We start from the raw sequence: 22,071 nt of genomic DNA on the forward strand, positions 1-22,071 counted from the left end.
ATCCAGGTTTTTGTTTGTTCGTTTGTCTTTTGTATGGCTGCACCTGTGGCATATGGAAGTTCCTGGGCCAGTGGTTGAATAGGAGCTGCAGCTGTGGCTTATGCCACAGCCACCGCAACACTAGATACCAGCGGCACCTGCGACTTACTCCGCAGCTTGCAGCAGTGCAGGATCCTTAACCCACTGAGTGAGGCTAGGGATGGAACCCAAATCCTCACAGAGATAACTGTAGGGTCCCTAACTTACTGAGTCACAATTGGAACTCCCAAGCAGATAGGTTTTTATGTTTACGTTACTAGTTCCCTAAAATTTAATGAATGGTGCTTGAAGTATGTACTTTGTCATCTCTGTGGCTAGAAAATAAAGTATAGCTTTTCTAAACTGGGGTATCATTGATATTAGGGTCTGTGTTTAAATTACACTTAATGGTTACAGGATGGCATGTGCTCAAAACCTTCATAATACTCATTGCTTATGCTGTAGAATGTCTTATAAAACACATTCAGTGGAACTATTAGAGGAGTGCAAGAAGGTACATAGCAGATTCTCAGTTATTACATGAGACTAGCTTGTCTGCTAGTCATCATTAGCATTAGCATAGAAACATTGTTGACCCTAAATTAATTTTGCTGACAACTTCATTTGATAATCCAGACCAGAAGATAAAATTATCTAATAATACCAAATTTGCAAATATCTTCACTTGTCCTCTGAGGAGAGTCATACAGAAGTATCATTTTGACATTGAAACAAAACCTTCTGCTTTCTGTACAAGTGCTGATAAATGTCCCTAGTTAGAAACATGCATACTATACTTAAACACAGAAATTTCAGCCCTTTAATAAGCTGAGCATTCATGAGGACTGGCTGAGATGTTAATGTTCTTTCTAAAGCACAGTCCATATTATGGGGCTCTTCTGCTCAGAAATTTTCAGTGGCTCCTGTTCTGAGGAGAGTAAACTCTGCCTCCCTTAGTTGGGCATTCAAAGCCATATAGAATTTGTCCTCAACTTGTCTGTCTGGTCTTATATCAACTTGGCAATCATTTATTGAGTATTAACTATGTGCCTTTATGTGTCTTATTCTGCAGTAAAATTGGGTTGCTTTCAGTTCTCTATAACCACCCTCTGTTTTTTTTGCTGTTCTCACCTTGTAATGGCCCAATCTTCTGCTAAAATGTTACTGGTCCTCATGACACAGATGTGGTTACAGTGCCTTACGGCCAGTAGGCCCTCAATGGATGCTAGTTGAGAGAGTCTAACACAAAGAGGTGTGTGTTCCAGAACTTGATTGTGACCCCTCTCAGTCATCTAAGTAATGGAAACTAACTCTGGCCAGCGTAGAGGTAAAAGGTGAGTTTATTAGAAGGAAAGTAGGGAAGCAGTTGTATAGAATCATTGAAGGCTTCTACTTCCCCATCCTCTGGAAATGTAGGAAGAAACAGGAACACACTGAGTTCTGCCAAGGATCGAGTATAGGTGCTAGAAGGAGGAATCTGACTAACTCAGCTCTGATTGGAAGCCTGCCTCTGGGTGGACAAATCCTCTGACTGGGAAGGGATCTGGCAGTCTTTTGTTTTGTTTTGTTTTAATGGCTGCATCCACGGCATATGGAGGTCCTCAGGATAGGGGTCCAGTTAAAGCTACAGCTGCTGGCCTATACCACAGCCACAGCAACGTGGGATCCCGCCTTGTCTGCGACCTACACCACAGCTCACGGCAATGCCGGATCCTTAACCCACTGAGCAAGGCCAGGAATCGAACCTGCAACCTCATATTTCCTAGTCAGATTCCTTTCCACTGCGCTACGACAGGAACTCTGGATCTGGCAGTCTTGACTTGTTTCTGGAAGCACCTGTTTTGTTTCAAGAAATGGTTGGGCCAAGGTGACTACCTTGAGTAATGTCAGCTGTGCTTAACCTCTGAACTTCAGTTTTCCTATCGGTGAAATATGTCGTTCTTCTATTTTATATTTTTGACTTAAAGGTTTATGCAGGAGTTCCTGTCGTGGCGCAGTGGTTAACGAATCCGACTAGGAACCATGAGGTTGCGGGTTCGGTCTCTGCCCTTGCTCAGTGGGTTAACGATCCGGCGTTGCCGTGAGCTGTGGTGTAGGGTGCAGATGCGGCTTGGATCCTGGGTTGCTGTGGCTCTGGCGTAGGCCGGTGGCTACAGCTCCGATTCGACCCCTAGCCTGGGAACCTCCATATGCCACTGGAGTGGCCCAAGAAATAGCAACAACAACAAAAGACAAAAAAAGACAAAGTAAATAAATAAATAAAGGTTTATGCAGAAAGATTTTGAGTAATCTGAAAGTTTAAAAGACATAAATAACTCCAGAAAAGGCATAAAATTCTGGCAACTAAATAGATCCTAAGAATGTAAAAACATGGAGTTCCCATTGTGGCTGAGCAGGTTAAGAACCCAACATAGTCTCCAGGAGGATGTGAGTTCAATCCCTGGCCTCACTCAATGGGTTAGAGATCCGGCATTGCCACAAGCTGTGGCATAGGTGGAAGATGCAGCTTGGATGTGGCATGGCTGCGGTGTAGGCCTGCAGCTGCAGCTCCCATTCGACCCCTGGCCCAGGAACTTATATATGCTGCAGGTGTTAGCATAAAAAAAAAAAAACAAAAAAAACCAAAAACAGTGGTAGCAGGTTGTGTTAATGAGAATAATAACAGTGCTTTTGGAAGAGTTCTATGCCAGGCACTGATCAAAGCTCTCTACATATGTTTTATTTAATCCTCATAAAACTGCTAAGAGGTTAGTGTTGTTAACTATTACTGTTATTATTTGGTGAAGAAAAAAAATGAGTTAAAGAGAGGTGAGGATAGTGCTATTGAAAATGTGGTCTGGTAACTGATGTCAGCCATAGATAGTTTGTAACTGAACAGCAACAAATTACATATAGAAATTAAGAGTTAATGCTTAGAAACCTCATAGCAGTTTGACAGAGGAATTGTATTTCAGATGAACCAGGTAATTAGAACATTAGGTTTGTGATTTGTGTCTTTGCTTTTTTGTTTTTAGATTTATTATGGAAATTTCAAGCAAATACCGAGTAAACAAAGTAGTATAATAAACTCCCATCTATCCACTACCCAGCTCATAATTACAAACATTCTTTTGTCCTTTACTAACTTGTTCCACTTCTGACCCACCACTTATTATTTTATAAGGTTATTTTTCTTTAAAATTTACATAAGTTGAAATGCATAGATCTAAGTTACAGAATTTGGATGGAGTTATACACGTGTTAACTACACCCCTGTATTGCTCCAGAAAGTTCCCTGTGGAACTAGTCAGCTGTCCCCTTTCCCTACCTGGCAACTAATACTCTATTTCCTCTTCTTTCCTCTTCTTTCCTCTTCTTTTCTTTTCTCTTCTTTTCTTTTCTCTTCTTTTCTTTTCTTTTCTTTCTTTCCTTCATTCATTATTACTATTTTTTTGTCTTTTTAGGGCCGCACCTGCAGTATATGGAAGTTCCCAGGCTAGGCTGAAGGTGCAGCCACTGCCCTACACCACAGCCACAGCAATGCGGGATTCCAGCTGCATCTGCCAATAATGCCAGATCCTTAACACAGTGAACGAGGCCAGAGATCGAACCTGAGTCCTTATGAATGCTAGTCAGATTCGTTTCCACTGAGCCATGATGGGAACTCCTAATGTTCTATTTTTTGCCTTAGCTTAGATATCCTGTTGAGGAAGTTTGTTTGAATGGAATTTGACAGTACGTACTCCCTTGAGTCTAGCTTCTTTTGCTCAGCATAATGTCTTTGAGTTGCATCCACATTGTTGCATCAGTAGTTTGTTTCCTCTTCTTATTGAGTAGTCATCCCTTGTATACATATTCTGCAATTTGTTTATCCATTTTCCCTATTGATTTAGACTGTTTCCACATTTAGATGGTTGTTATTAAGTTATATAGCTGGCATAGTTAGAACTTTCTTGAACAATTTTATTTGTGGACATATGTTTTTATTCCTTCTGAATAAATACCTGTGAATGAAATTGCTAGTCATAGTGTTGATGTTAGGTGGTTGTGTCATTTTATACTCCCATCAGCAAAGTATAAAAATCTCCATTGCTTCATGTCATTGGCAGCGTTTAGTATTGTCAGACTTTTTATTTTAGTGGGTATCTAATAGTATCTCACTATGTTTCTAATTTGCATTCCCCTAAAGAGTAATGAATGATGTTGAGTATCTTTTCATGTACTTATTGGCCATTTTTATATCTCCCTTTGTGGAGTGTCTGTGCAGGCATTTTGCCCGCTTTAAAAAATTAGGTTGTTACTATTGACTTATTATTGATTTGTAGAAGTTCTTTCTATATTCAGGAATTGAGTCCTTTGTGACAGACATTTTGTGAATATTTTCTTTCAGCCAGGGGCTTGCCTATATATTTTATTAAGGATCTTTTTTTCAGCTTTATTGAGGTATAATTGCCAAAGTTACATTTAAAATGTGTGATGTGATTTGATATATGTATGTATACATTGTTCTCTTTTGATGAGAAGTTTTTAATTGCAATATAGTATAATCTGTCAGATTTTCTTTCATGTTAATTGCTTTCTGTGTCCTATCCAAGAGATCTTTGCCTACTCCTTCAGCACAGAGATATCCTGTGATTCCTCTGAAAGATTTATACTTTTAACTTTTATGTTTAGGGGAGTGTTTGATATTAAATTTTGTGAATGCTTGTGATGCAAGGATTATAGTACTTATCTATCGTGGTATAACACATTACCATCAAACTTAGTGGTTTTAATCAACAAAAACATTGCACATTTCAGAGGTTTAGTAGATTGGGAATCTGGGAGTGACTTAGCGGAGTGGTTCTGGCTCAGGATCTCATGAATGATGAATGTTAGCTGAGCTACAGTCCTCTAGACTGGGCTGGAGGATTAACTTCCAGTATGGCTCACTCACATGCTTGGCAAGTTGAGCTGGTTTGTTGACAAGAAGCTTAGACTTCTTACCTCATGGACATTTCAAAGGACTCCTCAAGTGTCCTTATGACATGGCAGCTGGATTAGTCCAGAAAGAGTATTCCAAGAGAAACATGGATGAAGCTGCAATGTCTTTTGTGACATAGCCTCAGAAGTCACACTCCATCATTTCTGCAATTCATGTAGGCCAGCCCCACTTCATCTTGGGGACAATACACGTCACAAATACTAGAAAATAAGAATCTTTAAGGGTCCTTGGAAGCTAGCAACCACAGGGATTGAGGTTCGTTTTTTTCCCATACATCAGTTGTTCAGCCTCATTTGTTGAAAAAGACTATTCTCTTTTTAAATCGAATTTCTTTGGTACTCTTGTGAAAAATTAGTTGAATAAATGAGTTGATTCCTAAACTCTCTATATTGTTCGATTGATCATTTGTTTTTCTTTATGTCATTTCTACCTTATCTTGATTATTATAGTTTTATAAGAAGTGTTGAAATCAGGAAGTATAAATTTTCCAAAGTTGTTTTGGCTATTCGAGATCTTGTATATATCTAGATGATTTTTACAGTGATCTTACCAATTTGTAAGAAAAACCTTGATGGGATTGTGATTTGGGTTTCATTGAATTTATAGATCAATTTAGGGAGAACTGAATCTTAATAATTTTGAATCTTTCAATCCATGGTATATTTCCCCACTTATTAGGTCTCAGCAATATGTTGTAGTTTTCAGTGTAGAAATTTTAATATCTCCTAAAAATCTTAAGTATTTTATGTGTTTTTATACTATTTGAAATAGAATTTTAATGATTATTGCTAGTATATAGGGATGGAGTTGATTTTTATATGTTGACCTTATATCCTGACACGTTGCTAAACTCACCGTATTGAGAAGCTAGAGCTGGTTATTGAATTAAGAATATGCAGATTATGACTTGCTGAATGAGGGGGCACAAGCTACCCACAGGGGGTTGGTGAGTAGTTCCCTCAGTATCTGAGCTCTCACTTTGGGGAAGTGAAACCCATGGGTTTGTTTTGATTGAAGACAATACACCTGCACAAAGGAAGTAAAGTCACAAAATTTATTACTTACAAATATCAGAAGTGCATGGAGGGCACAGTGAGCCAGGGGAAGGTCATCCTCTGTCCTAGATCATAAGCAAACAGGAGATCTAGAGTGTGGTAGCAAGCACCTCGTATGTTTGAGGGGGTTGGAGTGGAGGTCACTAACTTTTTGAGGGCTTAGCTCTAAGTGACTATTTTAAAAGGTGCCCCAGGAAAAGCAAAGAAGGAATTTATAGCAGGACTCATAAGCCATAAGCTCAGGTGTTTATTTAAATGTCCACCTTCTTCATATGAGGAGGGTTATAACACTGTAAAATTCCTAGGCAGGAAGTCAGAATAGTGTTTTTTTCACCACACTTGCTTATTAGTTCTAATAGCTTTTTTTTTTTTTTTGGTGATTTCCTTAGTATTTTATACATGAATATTCATTTCATTTAGAAAAAGGAACCCTTCTTCCTTCCCAGGCTGGATGCTTTTTATTTATTTTTTTCTTATAACACCAGGTAGGACTTAATAGTACAAAAGTGAGTTGAAGTGGTGAGAGCAGACATGGTCTTGTTTTGTGCCTGATCTTGGAAATTATGTAGTCTTTCACCAGTCAGTATGAGGTTAGCCGTAAGTTTTCATAGATGCCTCTTATCAGGTTGAGGAAGATTTCTTTCTATTCCTAGTTTGCCGAGAGTCTTTTTTTCTTTTTTTAAATCATGAGTAGATACTGACTTTTTTTTTTTTTTTTTTTTTTTTTTTTAATTTGGCCATGCTTGTGGCATGTGGAAGTTCCTGGGCCAGGGATCAAACCCAAACCTGCGCCACAGTAGTGACCCAAGCTGCTGCAGTGACAATGCTGGATCCTTAACCTGCTGTGCCACAAGAAAACTTGTGGATGTTGAATTTTTTAAAAAATTTTTCTCCATCTGTATATGGCATATCTTTCCTTGCTTAGTATGGTTAATTACACTAATACATTTTCAAATGTTAAAGTTTTTGAGTTTTTTGGGGGTATGTTTTACTTAGTCATTTTTATATATTGCTTGATTCTATTTGCTAATATTTTGTTAAGGATTTCTTACCTTTAAGGTTGTGATCCTAATCTATCATCTTAAGATTTTTTTTTTCTGGAGTTCCTGTCATGGCTCAGTGATTAACAAATCTGACTATGAACGATGAGGTTGGGGGTTTGATTCCTGGCCTTGCTCAGTGGTTTAAGAATCCAGTGTTGCCGTGAGCTGTGGTATAGATGGTAGATGCGGCTTGGATCCAGCGTGGCCGAGGCCATGGCTGTGGTGTAGGCCTGCAGCTACAGCTCTAATTAGATCCCTAACCAGGGAACCTCCATATGCCACAAGGGCGGCCCTAGAAAAAACAAAACAAAAGTCTTTTTCTGATTTTGATATCATGGTAACTTTGGCCACATGAAATGAGTTGAAGTGTTCCTTCTGTTTTCTGAAAGTGGTTGTGTAAGATTGGTATTGTTTCTTTAATTTATTAAAGTATAGTTGATTTATGAAATTGTATTAGATTCAGGTATACAACATAATTCTGTATTTTTATAGATTATACTCCACTTATAGTTATTATAAAATATTGACTATATTGCCTGTACCATACAATATATCCTTGTGGCTTATTTATTTTATACATATTAGTTTTTATCTCTTAATTACCTGTCACTATCTTGTCCCTTTCTACTTTCTTCTCCCCATTGGTAGCTACTAGTTTGTTCTCTATATTTGCAAGTTTGTTTCTGTTTTGTTATATTAATTTGTTTCATTTTTTTAGATTCCGCACATAAGTGATAACATCCAGTGTTTATCTTTTCTTGCCTTATTCCACTAAAGATAATACCCTTCAGGTACATCCATGTTGTTGTAAATGGCAAAATTTCATTCTTTTACAATGACTGAGTAATATTCCATTACACATCACACCCCCCCCACACATCTTCTTTATCCATTCATTTGTTGAGGGACACTTAGGTTGCTTCCATATCTATTGTAAATAATATTGCTATTGTAAATAATATTGCTGTGAACATTGGGATATATGTATCTTTTCAAATGAGTGTTTTCATTTTCTTAGGATATATACTGAGTAGTGAAATTGCTGTGTTATATGATAATTCTATCTTAAGATTTTGAAGAACCTCCATAGAGTTTTCCATGCAGCTGGTAGCTGCACCAATTTACATTCCTATCAGCAATGTACTTGGGTTTCCTTTTCTCCACATTATTACCGGTATTTGTGATTTGTAGACAATTTGATTATAGCCATTCTGACATGTGGGAGCTGATATCTCGTTGTGGTTTTGATTTGCATTTCTCTCATGACTGACATTGTTGAGCATCATATCATGTACCTGTTGGCCATCTGTATGTTTTCTTTGGGAAAATGTCTATTGAGGTCTTTTGCCATTTTCTAATTGGGTTATTTGTTGTTTTGACAGAGTTGTATGAGTTGTTTGTATAATTTTGGGTATTAACCCCTTATCAGTCATATCATTAGCAAATACTTTCTCCTATTCAGTAGGTTGTCTTTTCATTTTGTTGATGGTTTGCTTTGCAAAAGCTTTTGAGTTTAATTAGGTCCATTTGTTTATTTTTGCTTTTGTTTCCCTTGCCTTAGGATACACATCCCACAAAATATTGGGGATTTATGTCAAATAATGTTCTTCCTATGTTTTCTTCTAAGAGTTTTATGGTTTCCTGTCTTACATTTAGGTCAGTAATCAATTTTGAGTTCGTGTATATAGTGTGAAAAAATGTTCTAATTTCATTCTTTATGTAGCTATCCAATAGTACCAACACCCATTATTGAAGAGACAGTCTTCTCTATTGTATATTCTTGCCTCCCTTGTCATAGATCAGTTAATTATAAGTGTGTGGGTTTATTTCTGGGTTCTCTATTCTGTTCTGTTGATATGTGTGTTTTATTGTTGTAACTTTGTAGTATAGTTTGAGGTCAGGGTGAATAATACTGCCAGCTTTGTTCTTTTTTCTTATGATTGCTTTGGCAATTCAGGGTCTTTTGTGGTTCCATATACATTTTAGATTTCTTTTTGTTCTAGTTCTGTGAAAAATGTCCAGGGTATTTTGATAGGGATTGCATTAAATCTGCAGATTGCTTTTGGTAGTATGGTCATTTTAACAATATTCTTCAAATCCATGAAAACAAATATCTTTCCATTTCTTTATGTCATCTTCTATTTCCTTCATCAATGTTCATAGTTTTCAGGGTATAGGTCTTTAATCTCCTTGGTTAAATTTATTTAATCCTAGTTATTTTATTCTTTTTGATTTGATTTTAAACAGGTTATATTTTTGATTTCTCTTTCTAATCATTATTAGTGCATTGAAAAGTAACAAATTGCTATGTATTAATCCTGTATCCTGCAACTTTACTGAATTTATTATTTCTAACAGCTTTTTGGTGGTGACTTTAGGATTTTCTATATATAGTATGATGTTATCTGCAAATAGTGACAGTTTTACTTCCTCCCTTGCAGTTTGGATCCCGTTTATTTCTTTTTCTTGTCTGAATGCTACGGCTAGGACTTCCAATACCATGTTAAATAGAAATGACAAAGTAGGCATCCGTGTCTAGTTCCTGATTTTAAAAGTAAAGCTTTCAGTTTTTCACCGTTGAGTATGATGTTAGCTGTGTGTTTGTCATAAATCACATTTGTTATGTTGAGATACGTTCCATCTATATCAACTTTGATAAGTGTTTTTTACCATGAATGGGTGTTGAATTTTGTCACATGCTTTTTTTTTTGCATCTATTGAGATGATCATGTGATTTTTATTCCTTGTTTGGTTAATGTGATATGTCATATTGATTGTCTTGCAGATATTGAACCATCCTTGCATCCCTGGAATAAATTTCACTTGATCATGATATCTGATCCTTTTTATGTTTTGTTGAATTCATTTTGCTAATATTTTGTCGAAGATTTTTTTTGCATCTATATTCATCAGAGATATTGGTCTGTAATTTTCTTTTTTTGTAGTGTTGTCTGATTTTGTAATCATAGAATGAATTTGGGAGTGTTCTGTCCTCTTGCATTTTTTGGAATCATTTGAGAAAGATAAGGATTAGCTCTTTATGTTTGGTAAAATTTCCTTGTAAAGCCATCCAGTCCTGGACTCTTTCTTGGAGGTTTTACTTTTACTACAATTTCATTTTCACTGTACTGATCTGTCTCTTCAGATTGCCTATTGATTCTTTTTTTTTTTTTCTTTTTCTTTTGCTTTTTAGGGCCACACATTTGGCATATAGAGGTTCCCAGGCTAGGGCTCCAATTGGAGCTGTAGCCATTGACCTATGCCATAGCTACAGCAATGCAGGGATCTGAGCCACGTCTGCAACCCACACCACAGCTCACGGCAATGCCGGATCCTTAACCTATTTAGGCCAGGGATTGAACCTTTGTCCTCATGGTTGGTAGTCAGGTTTGTTAACCACTGAGCCATGACAGGAACTCCTCAGATTGCCTTTTGATTCTTGATTCACTCTTGGAAAAGTGTATGTTTCTAGAATGTCCATTTCTTCAAGGTTATTCAATTTGTTAGCATATAAATTTTTGTAGGAGTATTCTGTTTTTTTTTTTTTTTTTTTTGTATCTCCAGGATATCAATTGTTATTTCTCCTCTTTCATGTCTAATTTGCTTATTTGAATTCTTTTTTTTTTTTCCCTTGATGAGCCTGGCTAAAGCTTTATCACTTCTGTTTATCTTAACAATGCTTTTGGTTTCACTGATCTTTTCTATTATTTTTTTTTTCTCTATTTTGTCTATGATCTTTTTTAGTTCCTTCCTTAACCTAACTTTGGGTTTTGTTCTTCTTTTCATTATTCCTTTAGATGATAGGTTAGGTTGTTTATTTGAGATTTTTCTTGTTTTTGAGGTAAGCCTTATTACTATACACTTTTCTCTTGAACTGCTTTTGCAGTGTCCCATAGATCTTGGAAAGGTGTTTTTACTTTTTTTGTCCCCAAGGTATTTTCTGATTTCCTCTTTGATTTCTTCATTACTCATTGGCTTTTTAGTAGCAGGTTGTTTAGTCTCCATGTGTTTGTATTTTTCCTATTTTCTTCCTGTAATTGATTTCTAGTTTCTCTTTTTTTTTAAGATATTTTTTCTACTATAGTTGATTCACAAAGTTCTGTAAATTTCTGCTATACAGCAAAGTGACACAGTCATACATATATACATGCACACATATATAGAAATACATATACACATAAGTATATATACACACATATATATACACATACACAACACATATATTCATATACATATATACACACATACATACGCGCACACACACATATATACATACACATTCTTTTCCTCATATTATCCTCCATCATGTTCCATCACAAGTGACTAGATACAGCTCACTGTTCTATATAGCGGAATCTCATTGCTTATCCACTCCAAATGCAATAGTTGGCATCTGCTAATCCCAAACTCCCAGTCCATCCCACTCCCTTCCCTACCCCTTGGCAACCACAAGCCTGTTCTCTCAAGTCCATGAGTTTCTTTCTTTTCTGTAGATAGGTTCATTTGTGCTGATATCACTTCAGATATAAGTGATATCGTATGGTATTTGTCTTTCTCTCTCTGACGTCACTTAGTATGAGATGTCTAGTTCAATCCATGTTGCTGCAGATAGCATTATTTTGTTCTTTTTATGGCTGATTAGTATTCCTTTGTGTGTGTGTGTGTGTGTGTGTGTGTGTGTGTATCATATCTTCTTAATCCATTCATCTGTTGATGGACTTTTAGGTTGTTTCCATTTCTTGGCTATTCTTACTTGTTGGCTTGTTAATGATGGCCATTATGATTGATGTGAGGTGGTACCTCCATTGTATTTTTTTAAATTTGCATTTCCATAATAATTAGTGATGTTGAACATTTTTCATTTGCCTTTTGGCCATCCATATTTCTGCCCCCCCCCCCCTTTTTTTAATTGGGTTGTTGTTTTTTTTGGCTGTTGAGTTGTATAAGTGGTTTATATATTTTAGACCTTAAGCCCTTATCAGTTGCATCATTTGAAACTATTTTCTCCCATGCTGTAGGGTTTTTTTTTTTTTTTTTAATGGTTTCCTGTGCTGTGCAGAAGCCTGTCAGTTTGATTAGGTCCCATTGGTTTATTTTTGTCTCTATTTCTACTGCCTTGGGAGACTGACCTAAGAAAACATTTGTATGGTTGATGTCAGAATGTTTTGCCTATGTTCTCTTCTAGGAGTTTGATGGTGTCTTGTCTTATGTTTAAGTCTTTAAGGCATTTTGAGTTTATTTTTGTGCATGGTGTGAGGGCCTGTTCCAGTTTCATTGATTTACATGTGGCTGTTCTGTTTTCCCAGTACCACTTGCTGAAAAGACTCTGTTTTTCCCATTTTATATTCTTGGTTCCTTTGTCAAAGATTAATTGACCATAGGTATGTGGGTTTATTTATGGGTTCTCTATTCGGTTCCATTGGTCTATATGTCTGTTTTGGCACCAGTACCACAGTGTTTTGATTACTGTGGCTCTATAATATTGCCTGAAGTCTGGGAGAGGTGTTTCTCCTGCTTGGTTTTTGTTCCTCGGGATTGCTTTGGCAATTCTGGTCTTTTATGGTTCCATATAAATTTTGGATTGTTTTAGTTCTGTGAAAAATATCATGGGAAATCTGGTAGAGATTGCATTGAATCTGTAGAATGCTTTGGGTAGTATGGCTATTTTAACAATATTAATTCTTCCAATCCATGAGCATGGGCTATCTTTCCATTTCTTTGAATCCTCTTTAATTTCCTTGATTAATATTTTATAGTTCTCAGCATATAAGTCTTTCAACTCCTTAGTCAGGTTTATTCCTAGGTATTTAATTTTGGGGGGCATGATATTCTATCTTCCAAGTCACTAATTTGTTCCTCTTCATTATTCATTCTGCTCTTCAGTGCCTTTAACTCAGCTTGCATCTTTGCAAATGAATTATCTAATTTTTCTTGGCTCCTCCTTATGCTTTCTAGTTCCTTTCTAAAGTAATCTATGTTACTGTTCATATCTTCTTAATTTCTTCATATTCACTCTTAATTCCTTCAATATCTTCACTATCTCCCTTTTGAACTTAGTGTCTGTTAGACTGCAGAGGTCTGTTTCATTGTCTGCTCATTCAGGTGAATTCTCCTGTTGTTTTAACTGGGAATAGTTCCTGAGCTTCCTGTTTTTGCTTATATTTCTCTTATTTTGTGAGTTTAGGGAAAACAACTACTGTAGTCTTGGAGGGCTATTTATATGTACGAGCACTCCTGGGTATTTTTTGATGGCTTACTATTTCTTTTTAGGGCGCTGTGCATGCTTCCAGGGATATGGAGGCAATGAGCAAGGCTAGTAGCAAGTGCCTCGTTGCTGGGCCCTTGACAGTGGCAAGGACCCACGGGAAGGTGGTGCAGGCTGCTCCTAGTTGTAGATCCCTAGGAGGTGACAGTGATCAGGCAGGTGTAGCTGGTGCCTGGAGCATTTGGTAGTGGCAGCAGCAGGGCAGGTGCACTCCCAGGGGAGTGAGAGCAACAATGTGTGGATCTTGGTTTCAGTGCCCTCTTCTTTGCCAGCCTCTGAGGTGACTGGGGCCACAGGTGGTACCTGTTCAGACCCCCTAGTGGTGGAAAGCCATGCCCACTTCTGGTGTCTGAGATGACTGCTCTGGTTTGCCCCTGCCACCTGTAGACCAGGCAAGAAGCACTGCATTGTGCTTAGCCCCCTGCTGCCCTTAGCCTCCACAAGAGGTGGCCAGCCAACTGCAGCCCTCACAAGAGGCACCTTGTTGATGGCAGCATGTGTAGGTGGCACCTCTCCAGCCCCTGCCCGAGCCTATCAGGCTGTGGTGTTTGGGTTCAGGAATGGTGGTACAGATGGTCTTTGCAGCTCTCACTCTGCTTTGCCCTCCTCAGTCCAGCTGCTGCACTTTTCTCTGTGACATTGAGTTCCCTTCATCTTGGCTGATCTCCCTGTTGGTTAGGTGGCTTTTGAGGGTGTGGGTTCCTTTCCTCTTCAACAGCTCCCTCTCAGGAGTGCTAGTCTCGTCCTGATTCCTTCTCTCTCTCTCTTTTTTTTTTCTTTTGTTCTACCTGCTTATGTGGAGGGATTCTTGCCCTTTTTGGAGGTATAAGGTCTTCTGCCAGCATTCAGTAGATGTTCTATGCAAATAGTTCTACATGTAGATGGTTTTTTTTGATGTGTTTGTGGGAGAAGGTGAGTGCCACGTCTCACTCCTCCACCATCTTGATCCTTCCTGATTTCTAGTTTCATACTGTTGTGATCAGGAAATTTGCTTGGTATAATTTTTGTCCTATTAAATTTGTTGAGACTTGTTTTGTGGCCTAGTACGTGGTCTATCCTGGAGATAGAGCCCAATGGAAACTCCCCAAAATTTTATAAAAATAATGAAAAATAAAACCTGACCAAAAAATACAAAGTCATGGAGTTCCTGCTGTGGCCCAGTGGGTTAAGAATCCTACTGCAGCAGCTTGGGTTGCTGCAGAGGTGTGGCTTTGATCCACCACCTGCCACAGAGGGTTAAAAGATCCAGTGTTCCCACAGCTGTGGCTCATATTTGATCCCTGGCCTGGGAAATTCCATATGCTGTGGGTATGGCCATAAACAAAAAAAAAGATGACAACATGAATGGTTAATTTGCCGAAAGAGAAGTATGCATGTGAAAGTATATTCAACTTACTAATAATTAAAGCAGTAGTGTGAAAATAGATCCCCATTTTTCACTTGTCAGAGTGGCAAAGATTGGAAAGATTGACCAAAGTCATTGTTGGCAAGTGTATGAAAGAAACAGGCATTGCTGTTTTGGCTGGTGAGAATGTATTGATTGGCTGTGGAGGAATTAGAGGATGCATTAAGGAACAAAAGAGGCAGCGAGCAAGACAGGGTGTCTCTCGTCCTGAGCCTTCATTTAGAAAGGTTCTGTAGAATTGCTCCTGAGGTAAAGTTCATGTTGTCATTGTTACCTGTGTTTAGAGCTGGATTTTGAGAACCATTTGGAGAAGAAAGGGAGATGGGTTGGTAGATAGCATACTGGCCTTGGGAAGGTTCTGCTCCCTCCAAAGGTTGACCTGTTCTCCCTGGCAACCAGCACCTTCGTGTTGTCCTTTGGCTCATGTGACCCAAGTCCACAGAGAAAGTAAGGCCAGATCCAGCCCTGATGCTCATATATACCCCATGCAATCAGGAGTTGCCTACAGGAGATTTAGAAGCCTAAGGTTATCCTGGAAGAAACTGCAGTTTACCCTAGAGGATTTCCAATTTATAGCCCTTGCTTAGTAATACATGAGTTCTAGGAGTCTTACCATTTGCAATAACTGACCATTTCACAACAAAGACCTGAACGTATAGTGGTTGATATTCAAATTGGTAGCTGAAAAAAAAATTGGTAGCTGGACAGAACTGTGGCAGACTTTTGTGTCAGCATGTGTGATCTGTGGGGGTACAATTGTAAGAAATTGCTAGCTCAAAATTGTTGGGGTGTATGTGTGTATGTTTGTGTTTGTTTAATTCCTGCCTTGTCCTCAAAGGATTTAAAGAAGCGTTTCCCTTCTCCCCACCCTGTCACAACAAAATAGAGCAAAATAAGAACCACTTCATGAGGAATGCAGCTTATTTAATTAGCCTTGATATTGGCCTTGGGTTTGGGAATTAGGGATTAAGAGAGGACAACATAAGATGTGGTTCACTAAGGGGTTGGAGCTGAGAACCAGATGATAGAAAGTGGGAGAAAGAATTACAGTGACGATAACCAATTTAGAAGATGTGGTTGGAGGTGACAAAGTTTCCACTTGTTTCTCGAGGGGCTTTGATGCTTCCCCATCAGTAAAGCCCTGAAGCTGTGAAGAGTGAACTTGGAGATGTCCCTGTGACTGTGGGAGCCTCCTTTCCCTCTCTGGTCTGTGTTACTTGTTGTGGGATTGCTGGAATCAGTCAGGTGGCAGGCCTGCAAGACTATTAAAGATTGTGAGAAGTCACTTGATGATGATCTTTAAAAATGATAGCATTATTCTGAAAGTTCAAGTGAAGTTTATCATTAATTGAAGCTGTCAAGCTAAAATTTCTCTGCTTTCATGAAAGCTGATTTTTTCTTCTCAGCTGAAAAGTGAGTGATTAATTAGCCTGTCATTATAAAAGGAGATGATAATGTTAGTAGATACTGAATTTCCTGTTAAATGGATTACCTATTGTATTCTACTTGGAGTTCGTGTATATTATTTTACAAACACATTCATCCTTAAATCAAGCCACCATTGTTAAAGTTACATATTAAAATTTTAAGCTTTTTCTTGATACTTTCAGGAGAGCCAGCTTAGATCATCTTCTATCTTTATGGACATGTTAATTTAATTTTTTGGCCACGCCTGTGGCATGTGGAAGTTCCTGGGCCAGGGTTTGAACCCGCGCCACAACAGTGACCCAAGCTGCTTCAGTGACAATGCTGGATCCTTAACCCACTGCACCACAAGGGAACATCCATGGGCATTTCAATGTAGCTTTTTTTGTGTATCCTAATTACCCACCCCAATTCTTGCCAACCCCTACCTCCCAACATATCTGCTAACACAGAGAACGAGCTAGCTGTTCTCCCAGCAGTGTTGATTCATCCCAGCATCCTATACATGTGCATTCATGCAGTCTACCTGATGGCTTCCTGATTTATGGAGGTCCAGTACATTCCAATTACTGTCCACTTTCCTTCCCTGTTGCTTTTGGGCGTTCTATTTACCTCTCTTTTCACCGTCTCCATTTGAACTTCAGATGACCAGTACTTGAGATGACCTTTTCTTCTTTCTATAATCCCTAGTTGTTATTAAGAACTTAGAATGAATTTAACCCAACTTTCCAGATATTAGGTCTCAGCACATGCTCACATGTTCGGTATTCGTATTGGCTTCATTTTCTCGAAGCAGTGGCCCAGATCTGGACAGTTGCTCCTGTAGCCTCTCATTTTTCCAGATCCTGTGTCTTTCTCTTTGTTGACTTAGGCCCTTGTTTTGGTGGAGCATCTCCTTCAGTTACTTCATGAGAAAGGGTTTTCATGGACAGGAATTTTTTTGAGCCCATGCATGTTTGAAAATGTCCTTATTCTATCCTTGGGTTTGACTGACAGGTTTAATGTTGAATTAAAGATTGAAATTAATTTTCCCTTAAAAATTTGAAGGCATCATGTCCCTGTCTTCCATCTTTGGGGTTGCTCAGGAGAATTCCAGTGTTAATGCCACTTTTTTTTTTTTTTTTTTTTTTGTCTGTAGAAATTTTGTATTTATTTCCCAATGAATTTTATTACATTTATAGTTGTACAACCATCGTCACAATCCATCTCAGACCCTCAGTGCATTCCCCCAACCTGTCTCATTTGGAAACCCTCAGCTTTTCAAAGTATAAATTTTGATAGCAATGCTATTCTTGAAGCCTTCCCCCCCCCTTTAGAAGCTTGTGCTGGCTCCTTTTTTATCTTTAGTTTTCTGAAATTTTACACTCCTACCTCCAGAGATAAGAGGTGCCACAAATTTCCATGTCTTTGGAGGTTTTGTAGTGTAAATTGGATTGCTTCTTGACTTCTCACTGCTTTCTTGGCCATGCTTTGCAGTTTCAAGTGATTTTTTTTTTTTTTTTTCCATCTACTTCGTTCTTTCTCTTGCCCCTGGCGCTTATGTCTGAAAAAAAAAAAAAAAAAAGGAACATAAAAAACTTTGCCTTGGTTTTAGTAAGGCGTTTGACAGGAACAGAGATGTTCACTCCTATGTCTTTTCCCAGATGACCCATTTGCTCTTCACCCAGCTCTGCTGTGAGTTTTCCCCCCACTTCATCACTGAGACAGCCCTGGAAAGACCACTCACAGGCTCCTGTCATCAGACCCTGGGGCCCTTTTGAGTCCTCATCTTTCTCAGCCTCTCAGCAGCAGTCGAAGTGGCTGTGACTGCTCCCTTCTTTTCCAGGTCATCTCCTCCCTTTGCTTTGAAGGCTCCAGCTGTCCTGAGGTTTTTCCTAATCATTGGCCCTTCTCAGTCTTCCCAGCAGGTTCCTTCTCCATATTCAGCCTGTAAATAATTTTACTTAGAGTGCCTCAGGCTCATTTTTTTTTTTTTGGAGGGGGGGCTCTTTCTTTATCTTCACTCTCCCTAGTAGGTTAATCCTGTCCCTTGATTTCACTTTATTTTATTTATTTATTTATTTATTTATATTTTCTTTTTGCTATTTCTTTGGGCCGCTCCCGTGGCATATGGAGGTTCCCAAGCTAGGGGTCGAATCGGAGCTGTAGCCACTGGCCTACGCCAGAGCCACAGAAACGCATGATCCAAGCTGCGTCTGCAACCTACACCACTGAGCAAGGGCAGGGACGGAACCCGAAACCTCATGGTTCCTAGTCAGATTCCTTAACCACTGCGCCACGACGGAACTCCTGATTTCACTTTAAATGTCATTTATGTGCTGATGACACGCTCTGAGATCTCTGCTCTAAGCTCCAGACTCAGATCCTACTTGAGCACTCAGGGAATGTTGTAAACAGAACTCGTGGTTTTGCTTCAACCCCGTTTCTTCTCTAGACAACTCTGCATCAGTAAGTGGCACCACCATCATGCTAGTTGCTCAAGCAAAAGTAACTGGATCAGTTACTCCTTTTTTTTTCTCCCAATAGAATCCATCAGCAAGTTATGGGCCCCAAATATATCTTCAGTTTACCTTTGCCTTTAGGTATCTAGCCCAGTGCCTGGCTCATGTGAGACACTCACTGGTAAACATTCAGATGAATGATGGTCAATAGGAAAATTGGTGTTAAAAATGTGGACTCTTTAAAAATGCCCTGAAAGACAAAGACTTTGAAAGCAGAGACAGGAGGATTGTTCTAGATTAAAAATACTCAAAAAGACATAATAACCAAATCCAATCCTTGATTGGATTCCATTTTTTTTTTAAACCAGTTATCAAGTTGTAGTTTTTAGGGATGATGTGTTATGATACTTGCAACTAGTTTTCACATGGTTCAGGAGAAAAAAAGTTTATTGGGAAGGAAGGAGGGAGAAAACAAATGTAGCAAAGTGTTAACAGTTGGTGAATCTCAGTAAGTGAAATATGGGTTTTCATTGTACTATTCTGTTCATTTTACTGTAGGTTTTATTTATTTTTAATGATTTTTATTTTTTCCATTATAGCTGGTTTATAGTGTTCTGTCAGTTTTCTACTGTACAGCAAAGTGACCCAGTCACACATATATACATTTCTTTTACTGTAGGTTTAAGATTTTTTCAAAATAAAAAATTAGAAAAAATCAGTAGAGAAGAATTTAAGGAAAAGATATTTCAGTGCAATTTGTAAGTCCAGAAATGCTTCCAACTCATTTCAAAACATAATATTAAGACACAATAAAGCCTAAGGATATACGTAGATATAGAATTGATTTATTTAACAAGAAGGAAATAAAACCAAGCAGAAATGAGGCCTTTCTGGAAGTTACATCTTAAAAACTGGAGAAACTGTTTGATGAACTGCCCACCAGAGGGCAGTGCAGGAGAGTGATTCTGTGCACAGCGGAGAGCTGTGGTTTTCTTGCCCACGTAACTGGTTCCACTAGAGGTCGCTCTTCTCTGCGCAGAACACTTGCAGGATTCTTGCATCCCAAGGATTATATCTGTCTTTGTATTACAAACCGTCAAATCATTGTCCTCCTGCGGTTCATCTTTCGATTTCCTAGGAGCTACTGAAATGCTAGGAATTTCCCTCAGGAATTTTTAAAGCTGTGATGTACTTCCTTACTGACTAGTTGATTTCAAAGGGCTGCCTCTCTGTGTACTTAACCGAGAAAGATGGGATAGGGTCAACATTGTAGGAAGTCACCCAGCAGGTTAAATAACTAGTCTGTGGTGAGTGGTTGTTCTTTGACCTAGCATTTACCCAGTGCCTATGGAACCAGGTTGTGCTACTAGACTAGAATTTAAAACCACAGAGGTTAGAGTGTTAGCCCCAGTCTCCTGAGCTGCGTATAATTAGGCAAAGGGGGTAGACATGCCCCAAACAAATCTAAAGAAGGCCCTCAGAAGAAAGGGCTAAATTCAGATACAAGCACAAGTGTTCTGGTGGAGGCAGGTGGAGGGGCTGGGTGTCACTTGCCACTGGTTCAGTACATTGGGTCCTGTCTAGAGGTTCTTCAAGGCTAAACTCGGCGTCAGGACAGCACAAGCCTCTCTGGAGAACTTGTTTTGTCCCTCCCCAAATGAGTTAAACGCCTTTCCTGTGTTGTCCTTGCATCCTGTTTAGACCTCTGCTACAGCACTCTACTCATGGCGGATTATTTGCATCTTCTCTCCTGAGGGGGAAGACTGAGTACTAATAGATTTGTGCACTTTCCCACTCTGGTTCCATTCTGATCCTGCACATGCTTTTATTAGTCTGGGCTACCTCTTTCTTCATCTTTTTTTTTTTTTTTTTGGTCTTTTTCTCAAATACAATGGCATAGACTTCCTGAACATCTTAAAAAGTAAGGGAGAGAAAAGGAAGTAACACACATTGAGTGCCTTCTTCGTGTTGAACACTCTTTACTGTGTTAGGTGTTTTATGAGCATTTTCTTGGTTAATCTTGTTCCTCTAACTGGCCAAGTTTTATCCTCTTTCAGGTCTTTGCACTTGCTATTTCCTTTCGTGGGAGCTGTTTTTCCTCAAGTCCTCAAGAAGGTGGCTCCCTTTTCTGCTAACAAACATCTATAGTTTACCAACCATTCTTCTGAGATTGGTTTTATTAGACTGGTGACCCCCCCCCTCTCCTCTCAGTGGTGGGAAGGGTCTCAGGGAAGACTTGGCCAAGGCCAGACTGAGAACCTTGAACTTCTCCCTCCCTTTCTAGCTGCTCCCCCAGTGTATCAAGTCCTGGTCATTGGATGTCTCAGGCTAGTTGACTAATTTTTATTATAATTGCCCTATTTCTGCCTCACTATAACTGTTACTGCCATCCAGACTCTACCTCTCCCTAGGGAATGAGGGATTCGGTATTGTGGTTAGCTTTCCACTAAAGTCTGTGCTAACCCATCTTTTTTTTTTTTTTTTTTTTTTTGGCCTTGCCCAGGACATGTGGAAGTTACTGAGCCAGGGATTGGACCCAAACCACTGCAGTGGCAATACTGGATCCCTATGCCATTACACAAGAAAACTCCCCATCTTTTAACCTGTAGTTTTGTTCTCTTCAATCTGAAAGTCTATATCAGACCTTTCTAAACATATATATACTTAATAATTGAAAAATACCCATCTCTTTCTATATATTTAGCATTAAAACAATATAACCAAGTGCTCATCTTCTGTTTTATTTATGTACATAATATAGTATATACTTCTGTTGCCTATCTCTTCTGTTGTAAATCTTTTAAAATCTTACTCATCCTTTAAGGTTCAGTTCAAGTTCTAACTCCTCTGACATTTTCTGCATCTGTAGTTCCCAGCATTAATCTTTCCTGCTCTGAATTGCAATGGTCTACATACTTCGATTTGGCCATTAATCTAGAGAATCTTATTTTTTATTTAATTGCTTTGTGTGTCTGTACCTCATGTGACCAATGAGATGATAAGATGCCATTTGATAGTGGCAGTGTGTTCTCAATTTTTGCAGTGTTGAAAAAGTGCCACCTTGGAGTTCCTGTTGTGGCTCAGCAGGTTAAGAACCTGACATAGCATCCATGAGAATATGGGTTTGATCCCTGGCCTCACTCAGTAGGTCAAGGGTCTGGCATTGCCACAAGCTGAGGTGTAGGTCACAGATGGAGCTTGGATCCAGTGTGGCTGTGGCTGTGGTGTAGGCCTCAGCTGCAGCTCCAATTTGACCCCTAGCCTGGGAACTTCAATACGATGCCTGTGTGGCCCTAAAAACAACAGCAACAACAACAACAAAAAAAAACAGTGCCACATTTTTTTTTGTTTTTTTTTAGGGCTGAACCTTTGGCACACAGAAGTGCTCATGCTAGGGGTCCAATTGGAGCTGCAGCAGCCAGCCTACACCACAGCAACACAGGATCTGAGCTGTGT

The 22,071-nt window shown here is 38.9% G+C and overlaps 1 protein-coding gene across 3 annotated transcripts in view; it reads left to right on the forward strand.

The window, feature by feature from the left end:
• The window catches only part of FIG4 (FIG4 phosphoinositide 5-phosphatase), a 152,871-nt gene that overhangs the window by 899 nt on the left and 129,901 nt on the right, over positions 1 to 22,071 (forward strand).

Source organism: Sus scrofa, chromosome 1 (genome assembly GCF_000003025.6).
Source record: "Sus scrofa isolate TJ Tabasco breed Duroc chromosome 1, Sscrofa11.1, whole genome shotgun sequence".
NCBI classification, from domain to species: domain Eukaryota; kingdom Metazoa; phylum Chordata; class Mammalia; order Artiodactyla; family Suidae; genus Sus; species Sus scrofa.